Genomic DNA, 13904 nt, shown 5'->3' on the forward strand with positions numbered 1-13904 from the left:
GTTTGATGATGGGTTCTTACAGGTGGTCAAGTATTCAGAATGGGTAGCCAACATAGTCCCTTGTAATACCCCGAAAATTTCTACAGTAAGGAAAGTAAGATAATATCTCTGATATAGTAAAATAAGGAAATAAAGTGCTAAAAAGGGGTAATTTTGATTTATGGCAATATTGGGAAGTATATTATAACATATTAATTCAAGAAAGGATTAAATCGCAAAAGTGAGAAAAGTTTTGTTACCAAGAGTAAATACTCAAAAGTTGAGGGGTTAAAGTATAAATATGAAAAAGTTGAAGGACCAATGGTGTAAATATTTTAAGGGTGGAATAATCTAGAAACTAAGAAAAATGGATGGATTGGGACCAAATTGAAAAAGGTGAAGAAGTTTGAGGGACTAAATCGCAATTTTACCAAATTAAGTGATGACTCAAGGATGAAATTTTAAAAGATCATAAAGGGCAAAATGGTCAATTAGAAGAGAGATAAATCTAGAAGATAATGATGATGTTGGAGATATTTTAGATTAATAAATAAATAAATATTAGTTTATTAATATTTTAATTTAATTTTTTTTAAATGATATTATTTTATTATTAATTTATTTAGTATATATATGTGGAAAGAAGGATGAAAAGCATCCATCCCCACCATTTTTGCATGCATTAACGTGAGAAGAAGAGGAGAAGAAAGAAAGCTTTATTTTCTTTACAATTTGGTCCTTTCACCAAAAATCCACCATTTTCACTTAGAAATCAAAGAAATCTCCATAGCCACCAAGAGAGAAAATTGACAAGGAGACTATGGGGAGCTAGAATATCAAGTTAGATTCAAGAAATAGAGGCTGGAGGAGAGAGAAAATCAAGTTAAAGGTTGAAGTCAATTGAGCAAGGTAAGAACATCATGATTTCAATATATTTTCGAGTTTGATATTATTGAAAAAGTATGAGATTGATGTTAATGTAGGGTTTTATTATATAAGGTTATAAGTTCTTGATATGTTAGTAAAGAGAAAATAAGAGAAAGTGTTGAGAAATAGTGTAGAGAAGGAAAATAAGAGTGTTATAGACTTAGTAATCAACATTTTACACTAAAATAGTTTTGAAACAGCAGCAGTAGTCTGAATTTGAAAATCTACCAAAAATCGTATAAATTGAATTAGAGGATGAAAAAAATATTAAATTAAATCTTATTGAGTCTAGTTTCTCATAGAAGAAACGGTGTAAGCAATGGAATTGTAAAGTATGAGATATAATAGGTGTTGTGAGATAAGGTCAGAATGATTTCGGGTTCCCCTGTACTGACTTTGGACAATCATCAAAAATTGGAGAAAAATAATTAGAGGCTTAAATTTATATGTTTAAATCCTTACTGAGTCTATTTTTAATAGAAATAAACGGTAACATCATTCGAATTCTTTACGAGGAGATAGTTAATTTTTAGTGAAGAAGGGTTGGAACTGTCAGACAGCAGAATAGGGATGACTTTAAAGAATAAACTGTACTTATTGGCTAAACCAAAAATTCTGAAAATTTTATGGTAAGAAGATATGGGAATCTAGTTTTAGAGAAAATTAACAGATCTTAATTTCGAGTTCTGTAGCTCAAGATATAAATAATTTAGTGACTACGACTCATGTGGACAGCTTTGAATGAATATATAAGTAAATGGTGAAATTCTAGATAATGTTACCTATAAGCATGTTATATGCATTAAGGATGTGGAATGGAGAGGAGGAGGAGGAAAATATATGATTACTCAACTAGCATGAGTTTTCATTAAAATGACCAATTTACATGTTTTAGGTTGACTAAATAGAACAAATGTGAAACTTTATGGGTAAATTTGTAAAAATGTCAAAAAGTGACCAAATTGCATGAAATGAATTGTTTTATTATTTAAATTAGTAAATTGAATGAAATATTAATTTATATCAAGATTGGGTGGAAATTGAGAAAAAATAGAAATTTTCCAAAATATCCCTAAATTTTGTTATTTCGCAATTTAGCTTGGTAAGTTCGTATGAACTATATTTTGTATAATTTTAATAAAAGTGAATGCTATTTGGTAATGAATATTATATATGTGTGTATTTTATTATTGGAATTGAATTATTATTGGTAATAGGTATAATTATTAGATGTTTTGAAATAATTATCGGAAGCTTGATTGGGTTGGAAGTTTGTTGGAGACATATCACATTATCCATTGGTTCTATTGGAAATTTTGAATAATTTGATTCTGGTTATAATGACTTGTATAACTTAATTGGTTAATGTTAGCTCATAAATGTTTTGATTTTGATTGGTTATAAATATGAATGCTTGATGAGATGAAATGTCTGAAAATTAATTTGTAAACTCCGATAATGCTCTATAACCCTATTCTGGGGAAGGATACGGATTAGGGGTGTTACATCCCTATTCCTAAGAAAGATGGGAAAGTGTGACTGTGTGTGGACTAGAGAGATTTGAACAAAGCCAGTCCCAAGGACAATTTCCTATTGCCCCATATCGATACCTTAGTCGACAACACGGCTGGATACTCACTATTCTCCTTCATGGATGGTTTCTCCGGGTACAACCAAATTAGGATGCATCCTGCAGACATGGAGAAGACCATATTCGTAACAATGTGGGGGACATTTTGCTACAAAGTGATGCCGTTTGGACTAAAAAATGCAGGAGCGACGTATCAGAAAGCCATGGTAACCTTGTTCCAAGACATGATGCACAAAGAGATAGAACTCTATGTCGACGACATGATCGCAAATTCTAGAACAGAGGGGGAACATGTGCAAGTCCTGAGAAAACTATTCCTAAGGTTAAAAAAATTCCAGTTAAAGCTTAACCCAGCCAAATGCACTTTCAGGGCTAGATCGGGAAAGTTGCTAGGATTCTTAGTCAGCGAAAGGGGAATTGAGATTAACCCAAACAAAGTCAAAGCCATACAAGAATTGCCGCTGCCAAATGCTCAGAAAGAAGTTCAAGGTTTTCTAGGAAGACTAAATTACATCGCTCGGTTTATTTCACAGTTAATTGAGAAATGTGACCTTATTTTCCGTCTCCTTAAGAAACACAGCCTATGTAAATCAAAAGGCCGTAAAAGGGAGCGCAATAGCAGATTTTCTAGCTAGTAGAGCCCTGGAAGATTATGAGTCTTTGAACTTCGATTTCCCAAATGAGGATCTGATGTATGTGGCAACTGCTAAGGCAAACACACAATAAGGCAATGTTTGGAAATTGAACTTTGACGGAGCCTCAAATACCGTGGGTAACGAGATCGGGGCAGTCTTAGTATCTCCAGACGGTGATCATTATCCGTTCACTAACAAATTAGATTTTGATTGTACAAATAATATGGCGGAGTATGAAGCATGTATCATGGGAATCCGTGCGGCTATAGAACGCAAAATCAAGGTACTTAAGGTATATAGAGATTCTGCACTAGTGATTTATCAGGTCAAAGGCGAGTGGGAAACAAGAGACCCCAAGTTGATTAGTTATCGAAAGCTAGTCCTAGAATTAATTGAGGAGTTTGATGACATCACCTTCTGTTATCTCCCACAAGATGAGAATCAGATGGCCGACGCTTTGGCTACATTGGCTTCTATGATCAAAGTAAATAAACAAGAGGATGTGAAGCCTATCCAAATGAGCATTTATGAGGCTCCAACCCACTGTTGTAACATTTACGAAGAAGAAGGAAAAGACGACCACCCTTGGTATCAAGACATATTGCGATACGTGAAAAATTGTGAATACCCAGACCAAGCAACTGAGAATGACAAGAGAATGTTGAGGAGGCTGGCTAGTGACTACGTTTTAGATGGAGAGATCCTATATAAAAGAGGAAAGGATCAGGTGTTGCTAAGATGTGTGGATGCTATTGAGGCTAAGCAAATCTTAGAAGAGATCCATGATAGTGTCTGTGGAACACACGCTAACGGTTTTACAATGGCCGGGCAAGTTATGAGATTCAGATATTATTGGTCCACCATGGAAGGAGACTGCATTAAGTATGCCAAGAAATGCCATAAGTGCCTGATTTATGGGGACAAAATTCATGTACCTCCTTCACATCTTCACGTCATGACTTCTCCATGGCCTTTTTCCATGTGGGGCATAGACGTCATTGGGCCGATATCACCAAAAGCTTCAAATGGACATCATTTCATCTTTGTAGTGATTAACTACTTTACTAAGTGGTAGAAGCTACTTCTTACGCCAACATCACGAAATCGGCAGTCAATAAATTTCTAAAAAAGGAGATCATATGTCAGTACGGGATGCCCGAAAGGATTATATTTGACAACGCATTGAACTTGAATAACAGCACGATAGAGGAGGTCTATAGTCAATTCAAGATCAAGCACCTAACTCATCCCCATATCACCGAAAAATGAATGGCGCGATGGAAGCAGCTAATAAGAACATCAACAAGATTGTGGGGAAAATGATAAAGACTTATAAAGATTGGCATGAGAAGTTACCATTTTCCCTTTATGCTTATCGAACGTCTGTCAGAACCTCTACCGGGGCAACTCTTTTCTCATTGGTCTATGGAATAGAGGAAATTTTGCCCATCGAAGTTGAGATTCATTCCCTCTGAGTTTTATTAGAATTGTAACTAGATGTAGCAGAATGGATTCAATCCCGATATGATTAGCTGAACTTGATTGAAGAAAAGAGGTTAAGAGCTATCCGTAATGGTCAAATGTACTAGAAACGAATGATACGAGCTTACAATAAGAAAGTTCGTCCTAGGGAATTTCATGAAGGGGATTTGGTACTAGAGAAGATCTTTCCCATACAAAAAGACTTCAGAGGAAAGTGGATGCCAAACTGGGAAGGACCTTATGTAGTAAAGAAGGCCTTTTCTGAAGGAGCGTTAATTTTGACTGAGATGGATGGAAAATGCCTGCCTAATCCTGTGAATTTGAATTCAGTGAAAAAGTACTTCGCCTAAAAAAAAGGAGAGGCCAAGATGAAAACCCGCAAAGGGCGTCTTGAGACCAAAGGGGTTTTGAATTGAAAACCCAGGAATGGACAATTCAAATTTTTTGATCAAATGTGGGGCATGTGGTAGTCTTGCCCTCTCCAAATTAACAAGAAGGAGGGATGCTACATCGCGAGGCATCAACAAAATCTTCTAGAACTTCTAAACACATATCAAGTTCAAAAAGGTCCTCAAGAAGTTTGGGCAGAGAAGCTCATGCTGCGATATTTGGGGAATCTATTTTATTCATTTATATTTTGGCAAAACACGCCATCTTGATTAGTTTATTCTCATTTTTGTATTCTAGAAAAATTTGCTATCTTGATTAATTCATTCATTTCGAGCTTTGCTCTCAACGAAACTTTATCTTGTCCACTTTGATAATCTTTTTCAAGCATTTTTCATTGAAGTAACGATTAATGGACTGACAATATTCAAGCAGAAAGAGTTCTGTATATTACTCTGAAAGCTTCTAAATAGTACGAGGACCTGAAACATGGTTATTATTTAGAACTAACCAACTTAAGGGTTAGAAGCATTGGAGAAAGAATAGTCTAAATTGTGACTATTTCTTTGGTTTTTCTGTCAAAGATACCAGCTGAACAAGAAAACATTAGTGATAGAACCTTGGTGAACAACGAGGAATGACAACCCAAACATTAAAAAGGGATCATTCTCGAAAAATGACATTCTGCATTCATGCAAATATTATACATACACATCTAGTTAGGAGCATTTGATTCATTATAATTGTGACATCCTAAACATTAGGCATAAATAGGCCCATGAAATGGATTTTGTAGGTTATGTTTCCCAGAGAACAGATCAATGAAGTTACCCATACCTCTGAAGTTGTAGTGGGATGGATTGAAATCATCATATCAAGTCTTATCTCCCTGAAGTTGCAGCAGAGTAGACTAAAAACAACAGACCTTATCTTCCTGTATTGGCAGCGAAGTAGATCGAAGACACCAGCCTGACCTCTTTGAGTTTGCAGCGGAGTAAACTGAAGATAGCAGATCTTTTCTTCCTGTATTGGCAGCGAAGCAGATCGAAGACATTAGTCTAACCTTTCTAAGTTTGCAGCGGAATAGACTGAAGATAGCAGATCTTGTCTTCCTGTACTGGTAGCGAAGCAGATCAAAGACACCAGCCTGACCTCCCTGAGTTTGCAGTGGAACAGACTGAAGATAGCAGATCTTGTCTTCCTGTATTGGCAGCGAAGCAGATCGAAGACACCAGCCTCGCCTCCTTGAGTTTGCAGCGGAGCAGACCGGAGATTGTAGATTTTGTCTTCTTGTACTGGCAGTGAAGTAGATTAAAGACACCAATCCTATCTCTTTAGCATTATAGTGGAATAGATTGAAGCTACAATGACGAATCTGACTTCCCTGGCGGTGCAGTGGAACAGATTGAAGCTACAATGGTGAATCTTGCTTCCCCGACATTGCAATTAAAAGATTGAAGCCACAACAACGAATCTTACTTCCCTGGCAGTGCAGTGGAGTAGATTGAAGCTACAACGGTGAATCTAGCTTCCCCAACATTGCAGTTAATTAGATTGAAGATAGCAAATCTTATTTCCCTAAAGTTGCAGTGGAATAGATTAAAGCTATAAATTACCGATCTTATCTCTTTGAAGTTGCAGTAGAGCAGATCGTATCAGGTCTTATCCTCCTGAAGTTGAAGTGGGGCAGACTGAAGATAGCGAGTCTTATCTCCCTGAAGTTGCAGAGGAGCAGATTGAAGCTACTAATCCAATCTCCCTGAAGTTGCAGTGGAGCAGATTAAAACGATGAATCATATACCTCTGAAGTTGCAGTAGGTCGAATTAGATCTAATCGTGTCAAACCTTATCTCCATGAAGTCACAGTGGAGCAGGTTGAAGCAACAAGTCCTATCTCCTTGAAGTTGCAGTGGAGCAAACTAAAACCAAATCTCATCTCCATAGAGTTGCAGCAGAGTAGATTGAAGTCATATTTCTCTAAAGATGCCGTGAAGTGGATCAAAGTAATAAGACGCAGTGGACTAGAATGAAGCTACTTGAAAAGAAAGCACCAAAACAAATCAAGATCCGGTGAGACTGGGCAAAATTGGTCCTTTTTGAAGTATTTGCTCTATTCCCGTTACACGACAATGAGCAAAGAGGGGCAGTTGTAAGGCCTAAATTTTGCTCGGGCCCAAATTAAATAACCCAAAAAAATAAAAATAAAAATAAAAATAAAACAAGGCCAAAAATACAATGGCCCAAACGACCCAATGAAATAAAAACCCTAGCCCAAACAACATTAACATTTTCGGCAGAAAAGAGCAAGCCCTAACCCTCTTCAGCCGCCGCACCTAGGCCTGCCATTGTTGCCGCCGCGTCGCCTCACGCCAGCCCCCTCCACGCGCATCGCACGCATCTGACACCTGCAGAGAGAAATTAATGCAAAGCAACAGAAGAATCTAGCAAAATAAAAAACAAAAAAAAGTATTAAAAGCAACGGTTGTAATATGGCTATAAAAGCCGAAGCATCCGCTTGTAATTTTTTTTACGAACACTAGAAATTAAAAAGCAACACGAAAATATTAAAAGGTGGATATCAATCTTTGAACTAATTTTTTTCTTTTTTCCTTATTTTTTATTTATTATTTCAGTGTATTTTATTTTACCTTTTTTTTTTCTTTTGCATTCAAAATAAAAAATATATAAGAAAAGAGAAGAATGAGAAACTCACCTCCCCGTGGTTGCTTGTCGTCGGCCACCGGCCATCGTGGTAGTGCGGCGAACCACCGAGGTGACTCATCAGTCGGTGTTAAGGGGATTCGAAACCCTAGCAGAGGGGGGGAGACTTTTGAAAGTTTCTTCTTTTCTTTCTCTAATCCTGCAGCAAACCTTTTTTTAAAAAAAAATTGGCCCTTTTATAACACTAAAACGACAGTGTTTTGGGAACCCTCCCCAGACGCAAAACGACCTTGTTTTGGGAGGGGGGAACCCGCGTAACCCGACTTGAATAGTTGGGGAACCCGCGTGTTTGGTTCTTTGGGGTTATTTATGCAGATAGTCCCTCTGCATTTTTTGTGCTTTTAATCCAGTCCTTTTTTTTAATTTCTTTCCTTTTAATTTATCCGCATAATTTTTTTCTTATTTCGTTCTGGCCCATGTCAAAACGCACAACATAAGGGACTTCGGGCATTTATTATTTCTCCCCTTGATACTTTCAGCATGTGGCGAATCAGTCCCTTGTTCCATCTTTTAATTTTTAATTGAGCCCTTTAATTTTATCTTGGTTTCAATCACACCGTTGACCCTTTAGCCCCATTTTTCCATATATACTTTTTTTTTCTCTTTTTAAACTGCCTTCGTTTTTTTTATAGTATTTAGGAGTTCCCCTTATATATTATTTTAAACTGTTTTAAATTCATCATTATTTATTTCAAGTTTTTTATATACGTTATTTATTTTAAATATATATATACATTATCTACTTTAGTTCACAGTTTAGTTTAAAAAAATTTCTCGTCCTTTTTACATACTTATTTTAAGCTTTTATATGATATAAAAAATTTAGCTATTTATCTTAAGTCGTTATATATTATTTTATCTTATATGAGAATGCATTATATACACTAATTATTTTAAAATTGTTTTATACTTTTTCAACTCTACCATTTGTTTTGTTTTCTTATGTTTTATCTACTAGTCATTTTAAGGTCTTTTATTGGGCAAAATACCATTAAAAGCCCCTTTTTTTTAAAATTTACTGAAATGGCCCCGATATTTTATTATTTACCAGAATGGGTCCTTTTCCCCGAAAACGCGTCCACGTCAGCGCGATGTTAGGGGACGTGTCAGCAAAACGCGTCCCTGAGGGCGCGCTTTACTTACATGGACACAAAGCACGCTTTGCTTACATGGACACAAAGTGCGCTTTGTTGCCATGTAGGCTAAGCGCGCCCTCAGGGACGCATTTTACTGCCACGTAGCGCACCCCTGGGAACGCGTTTTCCCCGCGCGTGAACAGTACAACGGTCATTTTTTTGACTGTAGCAAAAGCCCGTCCACGTGGGCGCGATTTCAAAAATTCTTCTGATAAAGCATCCTGCTTGAAGCGTTTTTTATACTATTTGCTCAGAAACGTCAACTCGAAATTATTTTTTCAGGACCTACTGTAGCAAAAGCGCGTCCACGTGGGCGCGATTTCAGAAATTCTTCTGATAAAACATCCTGCTTTGATTTTATCTTAAAAACCCATAAACACGAAACCTAATATAATTTTGAAAAAATTATAATTAATTTAATTAAGAAACCCTAAACCCTAATCCCTTATTTGTTTAATTTTTTCTCCAAAACCCTAAAAATCCTAAAAACCTTAAACCCCAACCCTAAAAACCCAAAACCTAACATGGGAGAAATGACAAAAACGCATCCCCAGGGGCGTGCTACGTGGCAGTAAAATGCGTCCCTAAGGGTGCGCTTTGCCTACATGGCAACAAAGCGCGTCCTTGTAAATGCGCTTTGTGTCCACGTAAGCAAAGGGCGCCCTCAAGGACGCATTTTGCTAACACGTCCCCTGACATCGTGCTGACGTGGACGTGTTTTCAGGGAAAAGGGCCCATTCCAGTCAATAATAAAATACCTGGCCCATTTCGGTAAATTTTAAAAAAATGGACTTTTTTTGGTATTTTGCCCTCTTTTATATATCTCTTATTTTACGCTTTTATACGTACATATATATTATTTATTCTAAAATTTTTCATATACAATGTTTTTAAGTTGTATATAGTTGATTTTTAAATCTCTTTTTCTTGATTATTTATTTAAAACTCACTTATTATCATTTTAAAATTGTTCTATATTTTATTTATTTTAATTTACTTTATACTACTCATGTTGAAATTGTTATATATGTTAGTTAATGTATTCGTCTTTCATTATTAATACTACTATTTAAATGATGTACATTGTGTGATTATTGTCATCGTGTGAACTATAACTAGTTTGTTCGTATTTCCATATTATTGTCATTCATCGATGCAATATTTTATTCATAAATTGATTGCATGTTCTATATTATCATCCCATTTCATTTCATCACTTCAAAAGCCGCGTTCGATTTGTATATACCTATAGTAATAAACCAGTCTATTTTATCACGAACAAAACAAATACACCTCGTTCAAGTGTTGCACTCGTCATTATTCAAAAAAAAGAAAAATTTTAAAATAAGGTAATATTTTGCGTTTGGAAATTCGAGAAAACGTGCCCTAACGTGCTGGGTTTCGATTTCTCGTTTGACCAAATAGCCAAGTATCCTCTTAAAATTTTAAAGTATAGGTTCTAAAACCATAAGGTGATTTTGGTTTCGAGGGTTTAAAGTATCGTATTTTAACGTGCTGGATGTGATATTCCTTCAGAACAAGAGAATCTTAAATTTCAATCCATGTTATTCAAATTCTTTTTCAAGGATCGTATTTTTAAAACTCTTCAAAGTTTTCAATCTTCGACATTAAGACACTAATTAATCAACTAGGTACCAATTTTTGGGCATTACGAGGGTGCTAATCCTTCCTCGTACGTAACCGACTCCCGAACCCGTTTTTCTGAATTTCGTGGACAAAAATCGTTGTTTTAATAAAATCAAATCATTTATTAAAAACAACCACTTTTTGAGGTGACCCGATCACACCTCATCAAAAAAGATTGGTGGCGACTCCCCTTTTTTTTCGATTTCAAAATTAAAGTCGACCCCGTTCGAACAAAAAAATGGTGTCAACATTATTTTTTGTTGGTAAAAAATATTGTAGCAGTCAATGTATTATATTTGGGATTGCATTTTAGTCCCTCTATTGAAAAATAGGCAAAATGATCCTTGTATGTTAAATGAATGAACTAAATAGTCCATCGGTTAAAATTGTGCATTAAATGCTTATTTATATAAGGCATAATAATAAATTTAACCCTCAACCTTTACATTTTTTTTCTCAATTTGGCTCCTACTCTTCTATTTAGAGCAAAATGACCCTCTAGGTCTCAACCTTTTATTGATGACGTGGTCCTATTTTATTTTATATGTCATCACATAAAATAACTTAAAAATTATAAAAGAATTTAAAAATTATAAATAAAAATACAATTTCAAAAATTATTAAAACTCTTCAAATTAAAAATATATATATATTAAAAAACGCAAATTTTTTTCCAAATTTTCCATAAAAGATTTACCATTTTCAACAATCTAAGGTGTGGTCATTTTACAGACTTGATAATACTACTATCAACAATTTCATGGCAGTTTTGTAGTGTGATACACATCCCATAACATGTGTATGTTATTTCACTTTCACTAATAGTTTTAAATATTTTTGTATTGAGATATATTTCCATCGAATTAATAAATAAATAAACATTATTTTTCAGTATTAATTAAAAACTTAGTGTATTCCTTTTATGCCTCATTCAATAATAAATATACAAATATACGTATGATATTTATAAAACTTATATAGAATAAGGGAAAGCTTTATGTTAAATTATAATCTTTTGGGAGCAACAATGTAAATTTACTTTACTTTTAGCAAATGATAAATAGTATATTGCAAAACTCATGCTTGCATTCTCTTAAAATCATAAGGACAAACAAAATGCATATACACAAAATTAATTGCAACAATGTATGACCAATTATACTTCTAACAACAGCCTGATTGATTTGATATATGATGAAATTAATTATGATCTTAATATCTACTAAATATAAATAACCTTAATATTTATAATAAAAATTTATCAGTACTATAACATAGTGATGGATGGTTGAGGGTATAAAAAAAACAGAGTTACATTAACAATTATAATTTAGTCTATTATATAATAACTCAATCCGGGATCTAACCTAGAGAATCGATCCAAAAAACTCACTAAAATACAATTTCAAGACCCTTTTGAAAAAGAAACCACTCATCTCCATCTTTTTCACTACTTTCAATGTAGTGCATCAACAATTGGTGCGGTAAGCGTTGATCAAATCCCTCAAAGAGTTTGTCGTTCTCTGTGATGTTGAGGTCTCTGTCATCGTCTCTTCAATACTGACAAAACTCCTTAGGTTTTCCATTTCTGGTTCAAAAAACAGCAGCTAAGAAGCAGTAGTGCCCAGTGGCGATGGGGAGATGTCGAGAGGAAGCGAACGGCATCGGCAAAAGATACATGCACCAATTGCGGTTTCACGGTTTTATGGTTTTCTGCTTTCTGCTTCTAATCCCTTTTAAGCTCCCACATCCCTAATCTGATCTATTTATTCTCTAATTTAATCTATTTATTTCCTTTTTGAATTTGATTGTTTACTTAGCATTACATGGCTAGCACATTTCTAATCTGAGGATAAAGGGAACAATTTTTTCTGAAAACAGTAATACAGTAGTAACTACTACTATCTGAACTGATATAAAAGCTTCTCTACATCATACAATTTACATGTCACCAAAATCCTCAATCTTGGCTCAAGTTAAAATTGGTTTGCTTTTACAGCTACCTGCATTTTATTTTTGGTATGATATGCCTTCCTTTTCTTGTAATTTGTACTTCTACTTCTTCCTTAAACTAGTCATCTTCTGAATTTACTTTCGGAGTTATCTATTTTGACTTTGTTTACGGGTAAGTGCTCAAATTTTTGAACCATCAAGTTAGCTAGTTAATGGAAAAAGCTGATTTTAATGTGAATTTGCAGCCTCATCACTAAAGCGTCCCAGTTAAGTTTCCTTGCTCTCATGAAATTGCAAATTTTCTATCTTTAGCCAGAAAGTTTAATAATTTTTTTTGTAGCTGAGAGCTGTGATGCCGTTGTATACATGATGTTTTAGGCATTAATGGTCCATCTAAGACGTGAAGGGTCTGCCGAAGTTGAATGGTTGAATAAATTACAAAATCATTGGAGAGAACTCCTACATGGAATAAGGAAGGGAGTAGAAGCACCAAATATTGCAGCAGGAAAGAAAGAAGTTCATCGGAATAATAAAAATGCGGTGAACTAATATTTTTGGAAATTAGTGAATGTTCTAGATCTGATAGATTCTGCTTTGCGTATACTGTGCGTCTTCAAATCGTAGCGTCAAAACCAAATTAACTAACATTGTTTTCTCTTTTAATTTTTAAACATTATTTCTTGCAATTAATGTTACCAACTTTTATTTTTTATTATAAAATTCCATAATTACTTTAATAAATATGAGTAGGTTTTCATATTTATTTGAAAATTTCTATATTTTATTTCCAAGTTTACTGAAACTATAAATTATTAGTAGAAAACTAAATGAAGTGGTATACTATTTATTTAATTTTGTTCTTAATAATACGTTTTCTAATTCCAACTCAATAAAATCGACAAAAATATTCATACAATATGGAAAGGAAACATTTGCATTAATTATCACAAAATTAGTTTAATTACATCAGTCAATTAACCAAATAATTACGTTGAATATTGGAAATTAATTATCAGGTAAATTTTATAATTACACAAACATTTAAGCAAAAAAAATTAAGGAAAAGAAACATTGCATAGCCAAAATAAAATGATTATATCTTTTGCTCTACTTACAAAAGTAATTCACACCACTAACCCACACTCAAGGGGGAAAAAAATAAGGTAAAATAAAGCAAAAGAAATTCAATTATATATTTTACCAAACTATTAGAAAGTAAAGTAAGTCAGTTTTCTGTTAGTAGTTAGTCTCTGTTATGATTAGTTAGGAGAACAGTTAAGTAACGGTTCTTGGGTTGTATTAAATATGTGTTTTCACTGATTGCTAAATGATATATAGAATTCTTTTCTTCAAGTGCTATTCTATTATCTTAGCATGGTATCAAGAGCCAAGGTTCTCTTGGTATATTCATAATTTTTTTCTGGTTTTCTCTTCCTCTCATGGCCA

Source organism: Gossypium raimondii, chromosome 13 (genome assembly GCF_025698545.1).
Source record: "Gossypium raimondii isolate GPD5lz chromosome 13, ASM2569854v1, whole genome shotgun sequence".
Taxonomy (NCBI): Eukaryota; Viridiplantae; Streptophyta; class Magnoliopsida; order Malvales; family Malvaceae; genus Gossypium; species Gossypium raimondii.